Here is a 13,435-nt window from a genome sequence, read left to right on the forward strand (position 1 = left end):
TTTTTGGCTGTGTTGGGTCTTCGTTTCTGTGCGAGGGCTTTCTCTAGTTGCGGCAAGCGGGGGCGCCTCTTCATCGCGGTGCGCGGGCCTCTCACTATCGCGGCCTCTCTAGGTGCGGAGCACAGGCTCCAGACGCGCAGGCTCAGTAGTTGTGGCTCACGGGCCCAGTTGCTCCGCGGCATGTGGAATCTTCCCAGACCAGGGCTCGAACCCGTGTCCCCTTCATTGGCAGGCAGATTCTCAACCAGTGCGCCACCAGGGAAGCCCTATTATCATATATTTTAACACAGATACATATTGGACACATCACACCCTTGATTTCACGGACTAGGGGTGTTTGTGACATCCTCCTAACCGAGGAATGTCAGGAAGTAGCAGAATTACAGCCTGAAATCCTTGTCACTGAGGAGTTAGTCTCCTAGGCTGGCCACTGCGGGGAGGGGCAGAGCCTCAGTTACCTGAGGACCCCAGGGCCCCCAGCCCTAGAGTCTAGGTGTTCGATTTCTCCTCTCCCTCCACCTCCCCAGCCCTGGGCCCCATGGGGAGGGACAGTCTCCTAGATGTGAAATCCAGCCAGGAACTCCCAGCCTGTCCCCCAACCAAGGCACTGCTCAGAGGTGGCCCTCTCCATTTGACAGGCAGGACAGCTGTGCGCACAGGGTCAGCCATCCTGCCAAAGTGGGGGCTCCATGTCTGTGGCTCTGTCCACACTGCCAGCTCAACGTCCTCCCAAACTACTGTCCCACATCTCCAGGAATGGCGCCTTGCACAAGCCAGAGCGCTGGCAGGGAAACCTGACCAGGCCTCTGCCCCACCCCCCCACGTCAGCGGATTCTAACCGGGGGCCACACCCAGATAGTGCAGAGATCATGAGGGTGGTATTTGAATGACTCGATTTGGGACCCAATGACCTGTATTGAGTGGGCATGAAAGTCGAACTAATCTCACCCCCCTATTTAACTCCCCAGCCAGCCACCTTGTTCCCCAAAGCCAGAGCCTACAGCTGCTTTATTTGGGGTCTCCCAGCTCTCAGCCCTGAGGAGCAGAGTGTGGCTAGAGTGAGTGAAAACGGGGGCTCCCCAACTTCCGTGAGACCCAGAGACCCAGAGGGTGTGCCTCTGACCAGGAAGATAAGGCAGAGCCGGTCTATCCAGCAGCAGCCAGGCCCACCTTGTCGTTGCCCACGTCAGAGATGGAGTAGCAGACCCTCAGGAAGACGTTTTCAGGGAGCTGTGGGGGCCGGCTGCACTCTGAGAGCAGGAACGTGGGCTGAAACCCCATGAGGCCGTTGCTGCACTGACCCGGAGGAAAAGAAGTGAAGCTGTCAGTAGGCAAGTCTCACGGGTTAAGGAAAGAACCTGAGCTCTGAAATCAGAGAAGCCTGGGTTCAAATCCCAGCCCACCCCTGCCTGGCTTTGTGACATTGGGCAAGTCACTTAACCTCTCTGAGCTTTAGTTTCTCATCAGTTGAGGGAGGGAGATAATATGACCCATTGCTGTGTTCTGCATGATGAATACAAGTTAAGCAGGTGAAGAGAGTGAGAAAAGAACATTTCTGGCAGGCAAAATAGCACCTGCAAAGGGCCTGAGGTAGGAAAGAGGAAATGATGGGGCCAGTGAGGCTGGAGTATAGCAGTGAGAGGGGTCCCCTGAAGGGGGCAGAGGCCCAACCACCAGACCTGAGGCTTTCAGGCTTTTTTAAAACCACAATCCACAGTTAGAAATATATATATATATATTTTTTTAATTTATTTATTTTATTTATTTATTTTTGGCTGTGTTGGGTCTTCGTTGCTGGGCGTGGGCTCTCTCTAGTTGCAGCGAGCGGGGGCTACTCTCCGTTGCGGTGCACGGGCTTCTCATTGCGGTGACCTCTCTTGCTGCGGAGCACAGGCTCTAGGCACGCGGGCTTCAGTAGCTGTGGCTCACGGGCTCCAGAGCGCAGGCTCAGTAGTTGTGGCGCACGGGCTTAGTTGCTCCGTGGCATGTGGGATCTTCCCGGACCAGGGCTCGAACCCATGTCCCCTGCATTGGCAGGCGGATTCTTAACCACTGTGCCACCAAGGAAACCCCTAGAAATATATTTTATATCATAACCTTATATACACATACATACAACATCTAATGAAAACAAAAGCTTCACCCCCCCCCCAATAAAAATTCTAGTCCATAGTACATGGGATGCACCCAATTTTCCTATTCTATTTAATTGTTTCTCAAGTGCTGGTTCCAATCAACTGAACTGATTTCTAATGCGCTGTGAGCTGCGATTTGAAAAACACTTATCTCTATGGCATTGAGCACATGTGTGCGCACATACACACAGTCTTCCACTCTCAGCTGTCATCTGTCACATAAACAATCACAAGTGTTCAGAGAGCAGGGTGGTGTCTCCTCCCTCCTTTGTGTCCCCCGAAGAGGAGGTCCAGAGGATACTCCATGCATATTTGTTAGATAGGAGCAGGGTGGAAGGCTGGGAGAGAAGCAGGGCCTGGCCCACCACATTTGGAGGTTTGAATAATCTAAAGAGGACCCCGTGACCACCATCCCTCTTGGACAAATGGAATGGGGACCACCCACACGTGGTAAGGGCCAAGTCTCAGGTTGAAGAAGGGGCTGATCATCACCTGTTGGGGTGATAGTGGTACCCACTTCCAGGATTATCAGGAGGATTTGAAGAGCAAATACACACAGAGCCTCGGCTCAGCATCTGAACCAGGAATAGCCACCAGCACTTACAGGGTGCTCAGCGTGTGCCTGGCCCTCTTCTAATCGCTCTAATTCTACCAGTCTGTTTAATCTCACCAGGACCTTACTCATAAGGTAAACACTGTATTGTCCCTATTTTACAGATGAGGAAATAGAGACTCAGAGAAGCTCAGTAACTTGCCCAAGGTCACAAGGCTCAGAAGTGGCAGAACAAGGATCCCAATGCAGACAGACTGGACCTCAACCACTCCACATACGGCATCTCAGAAAGTTCTGGATAAATGGTGGTTCCTGGTATTACGCTTGTGGAAGAAGTTGGTAAGATGATCCTTAAGGTCTTATGCAAATCTGACATCCCAAGAGCAATACGGGCTCCCTGCCTCCATGCCCAGGTATGAAGGAGAAGCGGGAGAGAGATGGGGAGAATCGTAGAGATGAGGTGCTGAGGGCCCAGCAGAGAAAGTGGATGCCACTGATGGTGAAGGGACTGGTGAGTGGGCTCTGGCCACTGCTGTAGTTGGTGACAAACTGGAGAAATGATAAAGGATGCAGAGACAGGTGGTCAGAATCTGCTCCCCCAGGGCTCCGGGGACAGAGGTGGCTGGTCTCACAGCCCGGAAATCCATCCTGCACCCAAATCCTTCCTCCTTGGTCCCTCAACCTCCCAACCTTCCTCTCCCCCACAACTGCAGATATGTCCCCACCCCAGATGAATGCCCCAGTGAAGGCACCAAGATGGAGTCCAAGCCGGTAGGGCAGAAATACGAGCAAGGGCTGTTGCTAGGGGAGCCTTTGAGGGAGAGGGGGCAGGGCAGGGAGATCCCGCTGCACCTGGCATGAAGCAGCTGGCAGGGAAATGACATGCACACCCTCAGGGAATTTGGAAGGAGCGCCTCAGGTGAGAGTCCTTTGACTTCCCAGTGACAGTGGGTTGGTGTGCCTCCGTCTCCTCGGCTGTTCCCTGGGACCCCAGTGAGCTGTGTCAGCTGACCGCAGATCTGCTCAGGGACAATGATGAGGGAGTTGCCTGTGTCCATGGCAACCAGGCGGCCCTGGGAGCACCAGTCAGTGGGCCGGTGCCCTATGGATAACCTGTAGGAATCATTAGAGGTCAGAGGTCATGTCATCCCTCCCCCAGCCTCCATGCAGGCTCTCCCTTAAAGCAGTCCCTGGGTCTGCCCTGGGCTGGGAGAAGCCCTACATTTTTCCCAAAGGAAGCCCCCCAGGCCTCCTCCCTTAGTGGGGGAATAGGATTTGAATCTCCCCACCCGTGGAAGATGATCTGCCAGTAACTTGGGCAACCACAGGACTCCAATAGACCTCACCTGTGTACAGCTGGCTCGTCTCACTACCAAAGGTGACTTCTCCCATGGTGATGTCATCTTGTCAGCTGCAGACCAGAGACATAGTCAGACTGTGTAGGAGGCAGCTGTGGGGTGACTGGACCCCCATTTCTGGAGCCTACTCTCTGAGTCAGCCCTCTTGTACCTCTACAGCCCCTGGCTCAGGGTGAGGCTTCCGGCCAGGTCTCCATAAGACCCTGTCCAGTACCATTTGCAGAGAGAAGAAGAAGCTCCCAGGCGGCAGGGGTCCTCTTGCCTGGTAAGAGAGAAGCTGACCACAGGCTCTAGAATCAGGCTTCGTTTGGAAAAGCCATCCATGCCCGTGGTAACCCCACTGCAGAGATGGAAGAGGAGACTAGGCCCTTTATCCCATCAAGGTGCTTTCAAAGGTGGTGTCCGGCTCCGTCTGGCTTAGGCCAAACCCCTGGTTGGTGATGGCCAAGCCCTGCATCTGCCCCACCACAGGAGGAGAATGCCCCTGGGGGTGGCCCTCAGGAGGCCAGGGCCCTGCAGCCTCCCTCAGCAGGAAGGAGGCTCTACTCCCAGGACTCTGTGAGAATGCGGGTCCTGTGTGGCACAGAAGCGGTGGCCTCGGCGAGGAGTCCGTCCATGGAGGGCTCACAGAGCTGGAAGTGTGTGAACCTGAGCGTCAGGAACAGGAATGGAGATCAGGACCCCGCTCCTTCCCTCTCTCCTCACTTCCACATCACCCCGTCTGGTCCCTGCAGTGACCTAAACCCCACCTTTTGGCTCCAACAGCTCCCTCAGGGCCTGACTTGGACTCTTATACATGACTGTCCAATTTTCTTGACTCTTTAAGTATATCCCCCCTCAGACCGGGGCTCCCTGAGAATGGGGCTGCGTCTCCCCTCAGATGGAGGATCCCCGAGGGGGGGGCTGTGTCTCCCCTCAGACTGGGGCTCCCCGAGGGCGGGGCCGCGTCTCCCCTCAGATGGGGGCTCCCCGAGGGCGGGGCCGCGTCTCCCCTCTGACTGGGGCTCCCTGAGGGAAGGGGTTATAGCTCGCCCTCTGGGGCAGGCGGGGGGCCCCATGGGGGGTGGGGCAGGGTCTTTATTGAGTTGTTGGTGGGCGTGGAGGCTGGCGAGGCTTCAGGGGAAAGTCTGCAAGGTGGCCCTTAGAGCCAGCGAGCTGGGTGGGGCTCGGGAACCCCTTGCTGGGTGATGCCCTTGTACAAGGAGGCCCTGAGGGCCCCAAGTGTCCTCGTTTGGGATGCCTGAGAGAGGGCAAGGGGCCACCAGGCCTCGCTACGCATCACAGGTCATCACCGAGCATCCCCTGTGCCCAGTCTATCCATGTGCAGACTCGCTCAGCAAAGTGCCGTTCAAACCGAGGGTCTCACCCCATTAGCTGATGGTGAAGTCAATCTGGTAGATTCTGAAGAGGGCTCTTTTTTATTTTTATTTTTATTTTTTTAATAAATTTATTTATTTTATTTATTTACTTTTGGCTGTGTTGGGTCTTCGTTGCTGCATGCAGGCTTTCTCTAGTTGCAGTGAGCGGGGGCTACTCTTCGTTGTGGTGCGTGGGCTTCTCATTGCAGTGGCTTCTCTTGTTGTGGAGCATGGGCTCTAGGTGCGAGGGCTTCAGTAGTTGTGTCACATGGGCTCAGTAGTTGTGGCTCGAGGGCTCTAGAGCGCAGGCTTAGTAGTTGTGGCGCACCGGCTTAGTTGCTCCGTGGCATGTGGGATCTTCTCTGACCAGGGCTCGAACCCGTGTCCCCTGCATTGGCAGGTGGATACTTAACCACTGCGCCACCGGGGAAGACCAAGGGCTCTTTTTTAAATGCCACTGACTGGAATAGAATAAATCAGAGTGCCATTCAGACAACATGGCTATGCAGTGCTTGTGTGTGTGTGTGTGTATGTGTGTGTGTGTGTGTATGTGTGTGTGTGTATGTGTGTGTGTGTGTGTCTGTGTGTGTGTGTGTCTGTGTCTGTGTGTCTGTGTGTATGCATGTGTGTCCTGGCTCATGATGCAAGATGCTGAAAGGGTCCCACACTCACACTGTCTGGGATGTACATGTACAAACACACATACATATTCAGGGACGCGCTTGCCCGTCTCCCTGCTCACATCCAGGCCCGGGCTGCGCACGAGCTCTGGCTCCCCCAGAGGCAGCTGTGTGTGTCTCTGCGTGTGCCCAGACACACCTTCCTCTAAGCTGGGCAACAAGGAAACTCTCCTATGATCCTCCTCCACCCTGTCCCTTGTCCTCCCCTTCCTTTCCCCCTCTTCCACCTCTTCCTCCACGTGGTCCTCCCTTCTCCTCTTTTTCCCTCCTCCTTCTTGCCTCCCTCCTTCTCCCTGCCCTCCTCCCCGCTTCCCCTCCCAACTGGCCATGTCCCCTCTAAGCCCTTGCTGAGAGGTAAGCCCAGGACCTCCTCTCAGTGCAGCATCTGGACCAGGGAAAGCCCCTCCGTGCGACTGCATCTCCCAGGGCAGAAATGAGGACAAGGGGTCTGGCTTTAGCATAAGACAGTCAACCTCAGGCCAGACCTGACTACCCTGTTCATGGGGTCACCTCATGGATCTGCACCGCCTCCCTCAATTTCTCCCCCAGAGAGAGTGGCCCACTTGACAGTAGGGGCTGGAAACTTCCAGAGACTCTCTGCTGTTCTTGACCAGTCTCCCCTTTAAGTCCCCAGACCTGTCCAAAGGGGCCAGCAACCCGTGCTCCTGTGCCCCATGTCCTCCTGAGACCTTGCGGGGGCCAGGTGAGGGCAGCAGGGTGCTGGGCAGTCCATGGGGAGAGGTTATTTGGATGGAGCTGGCCTTGGCCACAGACCAGGTCTCTGTGGGTGGGGAGTGCTGGGGTTTGGGGATTGGGTAGCAGGAAGGGGAGTCCTGTGTCCCAGATTGAGGCATATCAAAGGCCAGAGAATCTAATCAGCAGGGCCTGGATAAGGAGCAGGAACTGGGTCTGTTCCAAAAGTCCCAAACCAAACACTGATAATGGATCCAGGAAGCTCCGTCACCTCTCCCATCCCACAGCCCCTAAGTGGGCCTCAGATAGACGCGGTTATGGTCCCAGGCCTGTGGAGCCAGAGCTGGCCCCAGCCCAGATCCCAGCCCATCTAGTTTGGGTTTTGGAGAGGTGGGCCTGTGAGTGGCAGCGTGGAGCCTGCCTGGCCTTTGCCTCTGCTCAGGGCTCCTTGTGTGGGACCCCTGGGGCAAGGAGGGGGCCAGGGATTCAGGACAGGGAGCTGGGGACAGGCAACCTCGGGCAGGTGCCGGCAGCCACCCCAACTCTCCCCCACATCCTGGCATCTGGAGGGCTTGGCTCCGCATGCCCACTGTACAGGGAAACCCAAAACCTCAGTGGGTCCTCACGCACCCAGCAGGGATGGAGGAGAGGAAGGATCCAGAGGCCTGGACACTCCCCAAAGCCACCCCTATTGCTTTCCTGGCTGAACATCCCCTTTTCCAGATTCTGAGCATGTCTGGAAGGGGTCTGGCTGACCTTGGCCCAGCTTTCTGCCAAGTCCAGGCATACTCCCCACACCCGGCCCAGATTGTAGGAAGCTGAGATCGTGATCCGGAGACTCCAGGAGGATTTCTGAGGGTCTCACTTTTGTCCCTTTGTAGGATAAGGTGTCACCACTGCTCAGTGCTGGCCCCAGCCTCTAGTGGCTTGTCCTCCGGGCTCTGTCTGCCTACATGGGCTACCCTCTGTGTGCTGAGATCCCCCAGGCCTGCTCTGGACAGTAGTGCCCCCTCCCACCTGCATCGTTGCAGCCTCACCTCCCAAAGTCCTGGGGGTGGGATGGGGGCTCAGCATCCAGATCTCCCCTGGTCGCAGGTCCGGCAGAGAAAAGACACAGAATCACAGGTGCGGGAGCAGCAAGGTGGGCCTCTGCAAGGCCTGGCCTGGCCCCGGGAGCGCACACAGTGGAGCCCCCAGCTCTGAGTCATGGTGTCTGAGGACCTGACTTTTTAGCCTCTGGCCCCAGGGATGGGTCACTGTGTCAAGGGGCATTCTCCCAGGTCTCCCACAGGGAGGAAATCTGTCCCTCCTCCCCCCACATTCCTTTTCCATTCAGTAAAAGGCATCCCTCCCTGTAGGGCCTGGTTAAGGAGCAGGTCCCAAACCTCAGAGGCCTCCTTTCCCACACCTCGCCCCCTATCATTTCCCTTGTCCCATTGGGTCTACCTCAAAATATATCCCAAATCTGTCCTCTTCTCTCCTTTCCCACTGCCACCAATGGGCTCCCAGCCACTGTCATTTCTCCCCTAGATTACAGCAGTAGCCTCCTTAAAGGTCTCCCCACTTCTGCCCTTTCTACATGCCTCCCCTCCTCCCACCTCCACACAGCAGCCAGAGCCATCCTATTAGACCTCAAGTCAGTCTCTGCTCCCAACCCTCCAACAGCTAATCCAGTCACCTCCCCTCGCTCATAGAACCCTGCATGTCCTAGGTCCTCCCCCTGAGCCTTCCCCCTCCATCACCCCTCTCCAGCTGCACAGGCTTCCTTGGACCCTGTCACTTTTCCCGAGCCCCACAGGGCCTTCGTACTTGCTGTTCCCTTTGTCTGGATCTTCCTTCCCTTAGCTGTTCACTCAGCCTTCTTCAGGCCTCTGCCCCACTGTCACCTCCCCAGCGAGGTCTTCTCTGACATGTGGCCCATTCCTTCCACTCAATCACATTGCCCCTTCTGCAGTTTCTTCAAAGTTATGTCTTCCCTGAAGTTAACTTGTTCATTTAATTAATTAGCTGGTTAATCGTCTCACCCTTAGTAGAATGTAAGTTCATGAGGGCAGGGCCTTATTTGTCCTTATGGCTGCCGTGTTCCCACCCACCTCCATGCCTGGCATATAACAGGCACTCAAAAAATATCTGTTGAGTGAGTGGACAGGTAAATGCCCACACCTGGTCTGGTCGGAGCCCCACAGATGCCCCCTCCAATCACATGTGGACACGCGGCCTGCTGTTCCAAAGCCTGTCAAGTGCAGTCACCTCCGCCTCCTCCTTCCCTGACCATCTAGCTCCCGCCCCACCCGCTCCTCTCCTCCCAGCCCTACTCCCCCAGCTTAATTGCTGGGGCCCACACTTCCAATTCCTTCCCCAAATCCTCCCCACCCTTCATGGTCCCCCTATAGCCAGCTTCCCCACATCACTGACTGTTGCTATGACAACCATAGCAGAGCAAAACTTGGGCTCTGTGTCAAGCGCCCACGGAGCGCTTTATGTGCATTTTCTTATTTACCACACAACAACGTTGGGAGGTAGGTGTTATTAGTTTCCCTTAATAAATGAGGAAACAGGTTCAGAGAGGCTGAGTGATCTGTCTGAGGTCACACAGATTTCAAATGGCACAGGCACGTGGTCTGTAATCCTGTCTTGTGTGAGCCTCGCTTCTCCAACTAGACAGTGAGATCTGGGGAGGTGGGGCTTTGTCAGGACTCAGCGCCCATGACCCAGATTTTGAAACTTGGACCCGCTATATCTAACGGTGGCTTGGGAAATCAAGACCACTATACTTGCATGACTGTGCATGGGGTCCCCCACCCCAACCCTGATATAGCAATACATTGATAGATTCCCCAGGACCTTTCATCCCAAGAGGAAAGGAGCTCAAAAGGAAAGATCTTGGCCAGCATCAGCCCATCTGGGCCAGAGAGGCAAGGTGCCTCAAAGAACACCTGGAAACTTCCCCACCCCCACCCAGCCCGATGCCCCCTACCCCTCCTTCCATGGCTGCTCCCATCTCGCCCCAAGCCCTCCTCAGACTCAGCTGCCCTGCTCTCCCCAGCCCAGGCAGCACGCAGTCAAGATTAGAGGTTTCATTGCTTTTACATTCCTCTTCCCCAGAGCCAGAGTCCCCAGTCCCCCATCTCCTCACTCCCAAGTCTTGTCCCAGCCACACTCTTTCTGGGATCTTCTCACCCAAAGGGGAACCGTGCCAGGCTAAAGGAGAGGCAGGTGGAGGGAGGTGATGGGACCCCCAAGGGGCCAGGCCTCCCCAGCTAAAAGAGCTGAACAGAAGGAGAAAAGACAGCTGAGGAAAGACCCCCTGTTAATAAGCAGGCACCAGGTGGGGTTAAGGTGCTTCCTCCCCACCCCCCGCACTGCTCATTAGCTCAGTCATTATATTAATAATCCCTTAAGAATGAGCATAATGACAGCGCACAGCTGGAGCACGAGCGGTGAGCCCACCCGCCTGACTTCCCCAGCCCCAGTCCACAGGCATCCACGGGGTCCCTGAGGCAGGAATGTCCATCCCCAGAGAGGCCAAGAGAGGGGTCCACCTGGTAAGCAAGGCAAGTGGTAGCAAGGCTCCCTACCAACCACTAGCAGGCAGAGTGAAGCTTCCAGAAGAGCTAGGCTGAGAACCCCACGTGTCGCAGCGAGTCCTGGTGACCCACCAACCACAGAGAACTCCCTCCCAGCCCCATTTCTGTCTTCCTGTCACTTCCAGGTTCACCGCGAGGGTTGGTGCCTCTAGATTCCAGGACAGACCCAGACGAACAACAAGAAATGCCAGCTGAATGAATGGAGGGTTCAGACTTTGATTTAACAAACCAAGAACTCCAACATCAGGTAGCCGCTGGGGGGCGAGGAATGCTGCAGATGTTTATGTGGAAAGACCTGGTGGCATGCCAGCTCTAAGGTCCCAGGAGCAAGAAGGACCAGTGAAGTGAGTGCTATCTCAGGCACAAGCATAACGTCTAGAGCGCAGGTCATGCTGGGAAGACATTCTCTTATTTGATCCTCACAATTTCTTTTTTTTTTTTTTGGCCGCAACGTGTGGCTTGTGGGATCTTAGTTCCCTGACCAGGGATTGAACCCACGCCCTTGGCAGTGAAAGCGCGGAGTCCTAACCACTGGACCGCCAGGGAATTCCCTGATCCTCACAATTTCAAGACAGAGGAACTGTTATTACCCCTGTGTCACAGATGAAGAAACTGAAGCATGAAGAGGTCAAGTTGTTAGCAAGTGGTAATGCTAAGTTTCAAAGTTCAGCTCCCTTGGCAGAGAGACTAAGCAGTATGTGGGTCCATGAGCAGAATTAGGACCCACTGAGGGACGGTTTTAGGGACATCATAAGACCCAAGTGGAGGGAGTACTTGTGAGGTCGTGAGCTCCCTGTCTGGGGAGTGTGTGAGCAGAAACCTGATAAGCATCTCCAGGAATCCTGTTGAAGGGATCCCCGTATGGGTCCCAGCTTAGCTGACCTACAAGATTCCATCCTGGACTCTGTGATTCTGTAGATACAGAGCCCTGAGGGGTCCACACAGGCCCTCTCACCCCTGCCTCAGCCTCCCATGGCCTTTCTGGGGTCTCGGGGGGTCCCTCATTATAAACCCTCCTCCACCTGTATGACTCCCCTTGAAAGTATTGGTCAGAGAACCCGCCAGAGCTCAGGGCCTCTTGTGGGGCTGAGATGCCTGGAGGAGAAGGCAGCGGGGCCGGGTGAAGTCAGGCCCCCTCCGGCACACCCACCTACAAAATGGGAACCATTCCAAGGCATCGAAAGGGTAGAGGGGCAGGGTCCGTGGGTGGGCATTGGACTGACCCTAGGGGAAATCAGGTTCACTTTGCTGTCAACCAGACAAGGCCCTGGCTTGGAATTCAAAAAGATTCCTGAGTGGGAACACTGGGGAATGTGGCCCTTGCCGACACCTGGCCCACTTCCGTCCGGGGCAGCACCCAACACACTCTCCCCGCAGCCCACCTGAGGGAACGAAGCCCCTTCAGACCAGGTTGGGAGAAGTGCCTGGGAAAGACACACGACTGGCAAGCAGCCCCAGCTCAAGCCACTAATTAACTTCATGGCCTGAGGCAAGTCACTTCACCTCTTGACCTGCTTCCTCCTCTGCACTGTGGTGATAACAATCCGGCCCAGAGAGCCGCAAGAGATAAATGGTCTGTAAGGCCCTGTGGAAAGCCGCCCATGTTTATACCCTTGTAAAGTGCTATTATTACCCACGGGTGGGCTCCGGGAGGGCCCCTCCTGGTCTGACCTGAAATGTCACTCCTGGACAGGATGCTGGCTCCTGTCCTTTCCTGAGGGCCGCCCAGGGGGTGGGTAGGGCCTGATTCTAACTAAGAGAACTGAGCAGTCAGCAAACATTCACCATGTTGGTGGGGATCATTGGACGATGATGGTGATGGAAACAGATTCTGTCCGCACACCACGCCCTGATGTTGGCAGGGCAGGCTCAGACACAGGAGCCGTGGTCGCCCTCCTGGGCATCACTCCCACCCGCCCCTTCCCGCCAGGAAAGCCGTCCGCTCATACCCTACCCGCTCCACCAGAGGAAAATTCCTAGAGTAGACCTTGTGGTCAGAGGCAGTGACCTGGGGAGGGGACGGGGAAGGTTGGCGGCCACACTGGGCTGGAAGCCAATTCCTGGGACATGCCCTGGACCCCCACCCAATGCCCCACAAATATGCAGACTGAAGCGATTACAGCTTGCTCTGGGGGAACCGCCAGGCTCTGACCAAGACCTGGGGACCCCTGAGAGTGAGGCGGAACTGCTCTTCCTTGAGTTGTTCAGCAAAGGAGCAGCAATGAGCCTGAGGTCGGTCTCAGGGGCTGAAGAGTTGTGATGGCCAGTGGTTTTTTTCCGGGGGAGCAGCTGGGTTAAGACAGCTTGCCCACGTCAGTCTGCTTTCTAAAGTGGTGCCACGTTCATCATCTCATTGGCTACTTCTCACAATTAGCTCCGTGTTTTCCAGGGGCAAAAGCCGAGGCCTATTTGGGGTGACCAAATGCTCAAGAGAGCAGAGATAATAGCCAAGTCAGCAGCAGAACCCGGCCTCTTGACTGAAGCCAAGCTCCTGACTCCCCCATGACACGGTCCACGAATGAGGAGGGTCCTGAGCACACCCATGAGACACTAGCATAGCCAGGGGCCCTCGGCCTGGTCCTGGCACGGCCATGCCTGCCCCCCATCTTGGTCATCCTGTTTGGAGAGTCTATTGCTCCTGACTGTGGAGACCAAAAGGAGGAGCAGGGGTAGCGCGGGAGGACGTGGAGAAAGCAGAATTGAGCTGCCTGTCTGGGTGAGCTGCAGAGAGAGGACAGTACTGCCCTACCGCAGTGTGGGGAAAAGTGCATGAATCCAGCCTGCTGCAGGTGATTCCTCTGGTCCAGAGATCAAAAGCATATAAAGGAGAGAAGGGTCCGGTGCCAGCTGTACCCTGGCACCGTACTGGGCCCCAGGTGAAGGGCCGCTCACATCCTCTGTAGCCAGTCCTCTTTGCCCATTTCCTGGACAGAGTGACACCCAAGGTCAGGCAGGTCTGGAAGCCGGTTGGTCTAATCCCCGCCCAGGGGAAAGGGCGCTCCCAGAATTGAGGCCCAGGCAGTGGTAAGACAGCAGGAGGAGAAGGGGATTGGGTGGGCCCCACGCTGGCC

The sequence above is a fragment of the Balaenoptera acutorostrata genome, chromosome 10, assembly GCF_949987535.1.
Source record: "Balaenoptera acutorostrata chromosome 10, mBalAcu1.1, whole genome shotgun sequence".
Classification (NCBI taxonomy): Eukaryota; Metazoa; Chordata; class Mammalia; order Artiodactyla; family Balaenopteridae; genus Balaenoptera; species Balaenoptera acutorostrata.